Below are 11018 nucleotides of genomic sequence, written 5' to 3' on the forward strand. Positions count from 1 at the left end.
AGTATCTGTTCTTTCCAAACTCACTGCCGAGAAGAGAGAAGAGAGTGACCCTCACGAGGGGCAAATGTTTGTCTTTGAAACTCAACTGCGCCCATCTACGTACCAGGACAATCTCGTCTTCCTGAGAAAACGTTTGGGAGTTCCATTTTCGGCAGCTTGGTGCCCACGTGAGCAGTTTAGAAGCCGTGGAAGACGCACAGAGGTCCCGTGGAAAGGTCCAGGGTTTGTGCCAGGGAGGGAGAACTGGCATCAGAAAGAAAAAAAGAGAAGAGTCTGACCTGTGAGGTTTGCAAAGAGTACAACAGAACACACACCACGGGAGCAGAAAGGAAAGTAGACAGCAGTGTACATTACACTACGTGTGAAATAGGTAACTAACGGGAGTGTGCTGTTTGACAGAGGGACCTCAAACAGGAGCTCTGCGACCACCTCGAGGGCTGGGATGGGGTGGGAGGTGGGAGGGAGGCTCAAGACACAGAAGACACACATGTAGCTGTGGCTGACGCATCTGGTGTGTGTCAGAGGCCAGCAGAACACTGTGGAGCAATTATTCTTCAGTGATGAATAAGTAAATTTAAGCAATAACCAAACAAAAGATCCACGTGGTCCACATCAAAAGCGTTTAAAAATTTTTACTGAAGTCCATTGAAAGTGAGCATCGAATTTTGCTAAAATTACTGTTATATAAGAATGCACTTGTAACACATTCGTTTCAAGTTTTATCTATATTTATATATTATTTTGCTGGCACCACACGACTTGCAGGATCTTAGTTCCCCAAGAAAGGATTGAGCCTGAGACCCCTGCATTGGAAGCACAGAGTCCTAACCACTGGGGATACTAGAGAAGTCCCTCCAATAAAATTAAAAAAAATAATAATAAGGGCAATCTCGGATAATGCAAATCAATAAATGAAACAGGCACATGTATTTTAAAGTCAGCATGATTTGTTAAATTCTGATTCCTTCCTTGTGAAAGACCGGGGTCTAGAGTAAGGATCACAAGAATAGCAAGTAGAATTCATTTCTACTGCACACCCCGCCCCGCTCCACCATTCAAGCTGGTAGTTCCCTTTTCTCAATATTAAAAATAAATAAACACACGTTTCCTTTCAATCATGCCGGGTCCTAAAGGGGACGTTATCTGAGCCTTTGTTCTCTTTTTTCTGAATGCGGGTCACGGCCACATCCTGTTGACTGTGGCCTTATCAGGTCCTTCAGATGGAAACCTTTCTCCCCTAATCTCGGCCATCAGCCTCCCATCCAGGGCCGTGAGGGGCCTGTACCTGTGTGCTGGCCACAGCCGTCCTCTGAGGCTCTGTTTGGACTATCACACGCCCTGATGAAGCAGACTGAATGATTTTTCTTAGATAGTACTATTCCATCCACAGATGAAGAAATGCTCGTCCATCCATCCACCAACCAATGCATCCATCTCTCCAGCAACTCATCCATCCACCTGTCCATCCATCCATCCATCCATCCACCTATCCATCCATCCACCTTTTCACCCAACCACCAACCCAGTCATCCATCCATTCATCCATCCATCCACCCACTTATCCATCTAGCAACCCATCCATCCATCCACCTATCCACTCATCCACCCATCCATCCATCCCTCCACACATCCACCCATCCATCCATCCATCATCCATCCATCCACCCATCCACCCACTCATCCATCCACCCATTCATCCATCCACCCATCCATTGATCCATCCATCTATCCACCCATCCATCATCCACCCTTCCACCCATCCACCCATCCATCCATCCATCATCCATCCATCATCCACCCACCCATCCATCCATCCACTCATCCATCCATCTATCCACCCATCCATCCACCCATCATCCATCCATCATCCACCCACCCATCCATCCATCCACTCATCCATCCATCTATCCACCCATCCATCCACCCATCATCCATCCATCATTCTATCCATCTTTTATTCTCTGTTTGTCTTTGTGTATCTTGAAGCCAAAATTGAATTTAATACTCCTTTTTTTCTACTGACCAGGGAAGATGGAGATAGTTTATGATGGAGAAACGCAAACACTTTTTCACCCAGGTAAAGCTTCCTGTTTGTAAACGTATCCTCTGGCTTCCTGAAAGTTCTTCTCCCTTCCCACTGATTCTGAAAATTTACCCTGCTCTACCCAAGCCACATATTCAGTCCCTCATAAGACCCAGAATAACATCAAGATTTCTGTTTAGGGAGAGTCCCTCTTCTTTGACCACCTCATGGGAAGAGCTGACTCCCTGGAAAAGACCCTGATGCTGGGAAAGATGGAAGGCAGGAGGAGAAGGGGGCGACAGAGGATGAGGTGGTTGGATGGCATCACCGACTCTATGGACATGAGTTTGAGTAAGCCCTGGGAGCTGGTGATGGACAGAGAAGTCTGGCATGCTGCAGCCCATGGGGTCACAAAGAGTCAGACGTGACTGAGAGACTGAACAGCCTCTTAAAATAGGTGTAGTTATAAATGCATGTGTGTGTGTGTGTGTGTGTGTGTGTGTGTACTCAGTCGTGTCTGACTCTTTGCGACCCCATAGACTGCAGCCCAACCAGGCTCCTCTGTCCGTGGGATTCTCCAGGCAAGAATACTGGAGTGGGTTGCCATTTCCTTCTCCAGCGGATCTTCTTGATGCAGGGATCAAACTCAGGATAAATAGCAGCGTTTTTTTCTATCTTTTTAAAATCTTTTGACATGCAGGATGTTAGTTTCCTGAGCAGGGATCGAACCCGTGGCCCCTGTATTGACAGCTCAGAGTCTAAACCACTGGACTGTCAGGGAAGTCCCACATAGCAGCATGTTTTGCATTGAGTGTTTATGTTCTTATCAGACTGTCAAGGTTAAGAAAACTGGCCTTCAAGTCCAACCACCCTGACGTTGCATCCTGGCTACGCCTATGTAACAAACCCATGTGATGAAAACAGCACAAGATATTTCCTGTAAGGAGCTTATGATAACGTCTGACGTCTGGTGAGTAACCAAAAATAAACACTGCTTAACAATAACAATAACAATCAGTTTTGTGGTGCTTTGCATACTGAATAATAATAATAATCCTTATCATAAATTTCATGTTTGGCACTCTGCTTGATGGGCTTTCCTGGTGGCTCAGTGGGAAAGAATCCACCTGCCAATGCAGGAGATGTGGGTTTGATCCCTGGGTTCGGGAAGATTCCCGTGGAAGAGGAAATGGCAATCCACTCCAGTATTCTTGCCTGGAGAATCCCACGGCCAGAGGAGCCTGGTGGGCTAGAGTCCATGGGGTCGCAAAGAGTCGGACACGACAGAGTGACTGAACAACAATATAGGGTGAAAGAAGCCTGGCAAAGAGACTTATCTGCTCGGGGTGATCATCGTAGAAAGGGGACAGGGAGCTGCTCATTTGGCACCGCAGATCTTGATGGTTAAGGTCCAAGGTTCTGGAACGCAGAACAGCTATAAGAGCAGCCAAGAGCTGTTGAAGGGAAGAGTAACCTCCGTTTGCTGAGTGACGAAGTTCAAGGAGAGAGAGAGGGGGTTTAATCTGGAGGGTTCTGACCTGCTGGCAGAACCGGGAAGTGGGGGGGCGGTGGACGGGTTGGGCTGATAACTTGCTTTCAGCACAAGCCAGAAAGAAGGGCCTCATGGATGATTCCTTTAAGGGAGCTAAGATGAATTGTCCATTTGTCCATTTGAAATTTTTCCTCTTACCCTGGCTTTATAGCTATGTCTTGGAATCCGAAACTAACTTTTTCCTTTTTATTTTTTTTAAAGGCATCATTCCATAGTGGCTTTGTGATAGGAAAAAAAAAAAAAAGGGAGAGAGAGAGAGACTGAGGCAAATCAGACTGGAAGAATCAGACAGTTTTATCTGGGAATTTCCTAGAGGCTGGTTAGCTGAGACCTCTGCAGTTGGTTCCCCCGTGGCTCAGACGGTAAAACGTCTGCATACAATGAGGGAGACCCGGGTTCGATCCCTGGGTTGGGAAGATCCCCTGGAGGAGGAAATGGCAACCCACTCCGGTATTCTTGCCTGGAGAATCCCAGGGACAGAAGAGCCTGGTGGGCTACAGTCCACGGGGTCACAGAGTCTCAGATACGACCGAGCAGCTAAGCTCACATGCACATTGCCTTGGTTCAGACTGTGTATGTGTTTTTTTAGTTTAGTTTTTATTTCACATCGGAGCAGAGTTTGATGTACAATGTTTTGCCGGTTTCAGGTGTATAGCAAAGTGAATCAGTTATGCATCTACCTATATTCATTCTTTCTGTATGTATTTTAAGAAGCAGAGTCCAAAGGACTTCCCCGGCAGCCCAGTGGTTAAGACTGTGCTGTCCAAGGCAGGGGGTGAGGGTTCTATCCCCGGCCCGGGGAATAAGATCCCACAGGCATTGCAGTCAAAACACCAAAACGTGAAACAGAAGCATTATTGTAACAAATGCCATAAGTGGTGGTGGTTTAGTTGCTAAGTTCTGTCGGACTCTTGCAACTTAATGGACTGTAGCCTTCCAGGCTCCTCTGTCCATGGGATTTCCCAGGCAAGGATACTGGAGTGGGTTGCCATTCTCTTCTCCAGGGGATCTTCCCCACCCAGGGATTGAACCCAGATCTCTTGTATTGCAGGCAGATTCTTTACCATCTGAGCCACCTGGGAAGCCCCAACAAATTCAATATAGACTTAAAAAAAAAAAAAAAAAGTCCACATCTTAAAAGTAATAATTGGAAGTAGACCTGAGCACAGGCAAGGTGCCCTTTGATGGGTTTTACTTTAATTGCTCAGTACGAAAAGCTTAGAGCTGGAAAGTTCAATTGCTGGTGATGATCAGGGCGTTGTCCTGGAAGACCTCTGTGGTCACTAATGCAGAAGGCAAAGAGAACAGCAAAGTGCTTCCCTGAGAGTCTCTAAAATTTTCCATATTAAGAATTTAAATGGATTTGCGATCAAGCTCTGGTGTGCAGGCAGAGATTCGTAGTTTGAAAATAAAATGGAAAAGGTAACTGAGTGTCTGGGAAACAGATGCTCTACATGAAGTTCACATATCAGCTGTGAGCTCTCAGCAAACTCTTAGAAGTGGTTTCATTGCTCTATGTCAAGCATCCGTAGGCGACGAACCCTGGGCCAAGTCCGGCCCTTGGTCTGCTTTTATAAATAAAGTTTTATTAGGACACAGCTGCATACATTCATTTGTATATGGGCATGCAATAACCTGTATGCAGGTCAGGAAGCAACAGTTAGAACTGGACATGGAACAACAGACTGGTTCCAAATAGGAAAAGGAGTACGTCAAGGCTGTATATTGTCACCCTGCTTATTTAACTTATATGCAGAGGACATCATGAGAAACGCTGGGCTGGATGAAGCACAGGCTGGAATCAAGATTGCTGGGAGAAATATCAGTAACCTCAGATATACAGATGACACCACCCTTATGGCAGAAAGTGAAGAGGAACTCAAGAGCCTCTTGATGAAAGTGAAGGAGGAGAGTGAAAAAGTTGGCTTAAAGCTCAACATTCAGAAAACTAAGATCATGGCATTTGGCCCATCACCTCATGGGAAATAGATGGGGAGACAGTGGAAATAGTGTCAGACCTTATTTTGGGGGGCTCCAAAATCACTGCAGATGGTGATTGCAGCCATGAAATGAAAAGATGCTTATTCCTTGGAAGGAAAGTTATGACCAACCTAGACAGCATATTAAAAAGCAGAGACATTACTTTGCCAACAAAGGTCCATCTAGTCAAGGCTATGGTTTTTCCAGTGGTCATGTATGGATGTGAGAGTTGGACTGTGAAGAAAGCTGAGTGCTGAAAAATTGATGCTTTTGAACTGTGGTGTTGGAGAAGACTCTTGAGAGTCTCGTTTATTCTTTTTTTTTTTTTTGTCACTGTTTTGTTGTGGCTGTTTTTGCAGAAAACATCTGCTGGGACTTCCTTGGGGGTCGACTAGTTGAGGATTCACCCTCCAAAGCAGGGGGTATGGGTTTGATCCCTGGTCAGAGAGCTAAGATCTCACAGTCCTCACCACCCAGAAAACCAGAACATAAACAGAAGCAGTATTATAATAAGCTCAATAAAGACTTAAATAAAAAGAAAAAAGAAAGAAAGAAAACATTTGCCAACATTTCTCTATTTGATCTAATTTCACTGCCTTTCAGACAGAGCCCTCTGTGTCCACGGCTTTGGAGGTAAAAATGAGCAGTTGGGAAGTCTTCACTTTCTGTGTGTAAAGCTTGAACAGGTGTATTCACCTTCCCCACTCCACTCCCAATATTTCCCACGCCTATTTGACTGCAATGAGATGCTGTTATAACGCAGTGGTTAAATGCCAAGAAACAGGGAAAGCGCAACTGAAGGACTGAGTCGTTTTACTCATTCATTCCAGCCGGAAATACCTGAAATATCCATTAATTTTTGCACACATGCAAGGCTTCCTTTCCCAAATCAGCCTCTTTCAGTAGCAGCTTCGCTACAAAAGGATGTTAAGGAGTCAACATCCTTGGGATGCTTCAGTTTGCACGAATTTCTCCAGTCTGAAATATCTCATGATACAGTAAGAGTTCTCCTAGGTACCGTTGGCTGGGTTCCAAAGTTTCCAGTCCTGGGACTTCCCTGGTGGTCCCGTAGCTAAGACTTTGCTTTCCAATGCAGGGGGGTGTGGGTTTCATCCCTGGTCAGGGAACTAAGATCTGATATTCCTCGTTGCCAAAAAACCGAAACATACCCTTGAAGCAATGTGGTAACCAATTCAATAAAAACTTTAAAAATGATCCACTTAAAAAAAAAAAAAGAGTTGCAGCTCCCTGCCCGTGACCCATTGGTCTTAAAAACCAAAGTACCTTACGAGAGCATGACTGTGGAAATTGTTCTTGATTTCCTGCAGTGAGCGTTATACTATCAGTTCTATTCATAATTACAGGTTTCACACAGCATGTAAATAATGCACGGGGCTGTCCGCGTCCATCAGACCTTAAGTCCTTTTCTCTTCGAGAGTCTCCCGTGAGTCATTTGAAATCCGCTCTGCAAACACCATCTCAAATCACCTAACGGCGTTTCTGTGGTCGTTGAGATAAGCAGAAAGAAACCACGGTCAACAGGCCCACCCACAAACAGGGCAGAACATGAACATGTTGACAGCAGGTGGGTTTCATGTTACGGGGTTATGGTCACGTGAGGCACTCCACGTCTAAACACGGGAGCCAGCCAGCCAGCAAGTTTTCTTCCAAACGTGGGGGACACTTAAGCGGGTGGTCCCGGGTGGGGATACACGGGAGCCTTGAGTTTTGTGATGGGTGGTGAACAGGAAACTCATTTCAAAAGTCTGGGAAAGACACAGGCAAGAACACAGGAGACTTCCCTGGTGGTCCGGAGGTTACAAATCTGCCTTGCAGCCCACGGGACGCGGGTTCAATCCCTGGTCGGAGAGCTAAGATCCCGCGGGCTCTGGAACAACGAAGTCTGTGGACCACAACTAGAGAACTACACACCACAAGCAAAGACCCCACCTGTGATGCCATGGAGACTCCACGAGGTGCAAATAAGACCCAGAAAGCCAAATAAATTAAAAGAAAAAACAACAATTCACAGTATAAGGAAGGACTGGCGTAGATAATCCAACCTGAGTGTGGCTTTGAAAGGAGTTATGAGACCTGTAAAAGAAAAAGGTAAATGTATATCAGGGAATAACCAACTATTTAAAAAAAAAAAAAAAAGAATGCCAAAGTCTGCGTCACGAAGGACTTTGTCTTCCTGGGAGGGAGAAGGGTTCCCAGAACCTGGAGGCTTAGAGGGCTGTGTGGTCAGCCCCCGCCCCCACCCACTGCAATCTGCCCTCACCTTCCTCTCTTCTGCTGGGAAACCCCTCCCTTCTGACTCACGGGAAACCAGAGGGCAGGAAATCTCTCCAAGCTATCCACCCAGGTCACTCTCAGTTGCTGCTCAGTCGCTCAGTCGTGTCTGACTCTTTGCGACCCCATGGACTGCAGCACGCCAGGCCTCCCTGTCCATCACCATCTCCCGGAGCTTGTTCAAACTCACGTCCATCGAGTCGGTGATGCCATCCAACCATCTCATCCTCTGTCGCCCCCTTCTCCTCCCACCTTCAATCTTTCCCAGCATCGGGGTCTTCTCCAGTGAGTCAGCTCTTCGCATGAGGTGGCCAAAGGATTGGAGTTTCAGCTTCAGCATCAGTCCTTCCAATGAACATTCAGGACTGATTTCCTTTAGGATGGACTGGTTGGATCTCCTTGCAGTCCAAGGGACTCACAAGAGTCTTCTCCAACACCACAGTTCAAAATCATCAGTTCTTTGGTGCTCAGCTTTCTTTATGGTCCAACTCTCACATCCATACATGACTACTGGAAAAACCATACCTTTGACTAGATGGACCTTTGTTGCAAAGTAATCTGTCTGCTTTTTATTACGCTGTCTAGGTTGGTCATGAGTTGACTCCATTTAGCATACTGTCCTCCAGGTTCATTCAAGTTGTTGGAAATGTCTGAACTTTTCTTCTTTTTTAAGACTGAATGATACTGCATTGGGCTTCCCTGGTGGCTCAGAGGTTAAAGCGTCTGCATGCGATGCAGGAGACCTGTGTTCGATCCCTGAGTCGGAAAGATCCCCCGGAGAAGGAAATGGCCACGCACTCCAGTATTCTTGCCTGGAGAATCCCACGGAGGGAGGAGCTTGGTAGGCTACAGTCCACGGGGTCGCAAAGAGTCGGACACGACTGAGCGATTTCACTCACTCACTAATACTGCATTGCATATATTTATATGTATATACACACACATACATACACCAAAATTTCTTTATTGATTCATCCAGCAGCAGACACTTAGATTGTTCCATGTGTTAATGACTTATGTTGATAATGCAATGGGGACTTCCCTGCTGGGACAGTGGATAAGAATTTGCCCACCAGTGCAGGGGATCCCTGGTCTGGGAAGATTCCACCTGCCACGGAACAGCTAAGCCCGAGAGCCACAATGCATGTTCACAGATCTAGAGCCTGTGATCTGCAGCACGAGAAGCCACTTCAAGGAACAGCTAGAGAAACTAGAATACTAGAGAGAGCCCAAGGGCGGCAAGGAAGACCCAGGGCAGCCAAAAAATAAACCAAGAAATGATGCCGAAGCGGATATCAGAGGGCAGAAATCTCTTTGAGACACACGTTTCATTTTCCTTGGGGATGTGCGTGTGCGTGTTAGGCGCTCAGTCGTGTCCGACTCTCTGCGACCCCGTGGACTGTAGCCCCGCCAGGCTCCTCTGTCCTTGGAACTCTCCAGGCAAGAAGACTGGAGTGGGTTGCCATTTCCATCTCCAGGGAGTCTTCGTGACCCAGGGATGGAACCCAGGTCTCCCGTATGAGCAGGCAGATTCTTTACCGTCTGAGCCACCAAGGGGGCCCTTCCCTGGGGACGTATGGGCTTTTATTCATTTAAAATGAGGGACAGTCACCCACTGTCAAGTTAGAATAACCACACCAGGTGACGTATAAAGGAGGTCGTATCCGTGACCGTACCTGATAACCCTCCACCCTCCAAACCCCTCATAGGCAAGTTCAAGGCAAACATGTCATTTTCAAGATGATGCTCTGTACCGCAAAGGCAATTTCTCTTGTCCCAGGATTAGAGACAAGCTCGTCCATCTTTGCCTAAATGCCCTGTCTGGCAGGGCAGCCTGTGTTTTTTTTTTTTGTTGTTGTTGTTTTTTTCCCTCGTCTCATTAGACACACAGACGTCTGAGCCATTATCTCCAGAACGGCTTCTGCTCATTGTGGTTTTGGCTGTGTTGGGACAGTAATGTGATTCCGGAAACCAGACACCAAATATGATCTGAAACTACTTTACGAGAAAGGGACGCCAGACGCGGTGGGTCTTGAACGTCAGGGTGGTTCAGAAAGACGCAGGACTTAATTATTTGATTCTTGGCTGTGTACTGATTTATTTCGTTTTGGCTGTGCTATGCCTTGGTTGCTGGGTACAAGCTTTTCTCTAGTTGCAGTGAGCTGGGGATCATTGTTATGGGTTAATTGTTCATAGCTGTGGTTCCTCATTGCGGTGGCTTCTGTCACTGCAGACCACAGATTCAGTAGCTGTGACCCCCAGACTCTATAGGACAGGCTCAATAATCGTGGCATACGGGCTGAGTTACTCCAAGGCAAGTGGGATCTTTCCGGCCCAGGGATCGGACCTGTGTCTCCTGCGTGGCTACGCAGATTCTTTGCCACTGAGCCGCCAGGGAAACCCTGAAAACAGTTTTTATTTCAGCGGGTCTTGCAGGGTGGTTTGTATTTGGCTTGAGGACTTGCATTTGGATCAAGTTTCTAGGTTGCCTTGATGCTGCTGGGACAAGAACTGGCTTTGGAAACTGCTTAGAAGGGTTTCTGATTCTTTTTATTTTTTTTTTTAGTTCTACCAGTTTATTGCTACCAACCCATCTCCCTCCACCCTCATGCACACATGCTCAGTCATGTGACCCCATGGACTTCAGCACGCCAGGCCTCCCTGTCCATCACCATCTCCCGGAGCTTGCTCAAACTCATGTCCATCAAGTTCATGATGCCGTCCAACCATCTCATCCTCTGTCGTCCCCTTCTCCTCCTGCCCTCAATCTTTCCCAGCATCAGGGTCTTTTCCAATGAGTCAGCTCTTCACATCAGGTGGCCAAAGTACTGGAGTTTCACCTTCAGCATCAGTCCTTCCAGTGAATATTCAGGGTTGATTTCCTTTAGGATGGACTGGGGTGGGTTTTGGTTCTCACCAGTAATGAAAATACACCCATCTCTGACAGCAAAGTTTCCCAGACGACAGTGTTTGATGGTACTGACATTGTGTTTCCCTTCTGGTATGTTGTCTATAGCGCTGGGTACAACAAACTCACATTTAGAACCTGAGATTTGGTGGGAGGGGGGGATCGGGATGGGGAACACATGTAAATCCATGGCTGATTTATGTCAATGTATGGCAAAAACCACTACAATATTGTCAAGTAATTAGCCTCCAACTAATAAAAAA

At 46.6% G+C, this 11018-nt stretch overlaps 1 long non-coding RNA gene across 2 annotated transcripts; it reads left to right on the forward strand.

Annotated features, from left to right (window-relative positions):
• Positions 1-260: 260 nt before the first annotated feature.
• Positions 261-10456, forward strand: LOC122434596. Of its 2 annotated transcripts, none has more exons than XR_006267424.1 (4): positions 261-370; positions 2027-2077; positions 2854-2993; positions 10414-10456. It is a non-coding gene; the product is annotated as an uncharacterized LOC122434596 (long non-coding RNA). The 2 variants fall into 2 exon arrangements; XR_006267423.1 differs by lacking the exon at positions 10414-10456 and adding an exon at positions 6920-7134.
• Positions 10457-11018: the final 562 nt, after the last annotated feature.

Source organism: Cervus canadensis, chromosome X, assembly GCF_019320065.1.
Source record: "Cervus canadensis isolate Bull #8, Minnesota chromosome X, ASM1932006v1, whole genome shotgun sequence".
In the NCBI taxonomy this organism is placed as follows: domain Eukaryota; kingdom Metazoa; phylum Chordata; class Mammalia; order Artiodactyla; family Cervidae; genus Cervus; species Cervus canadensis.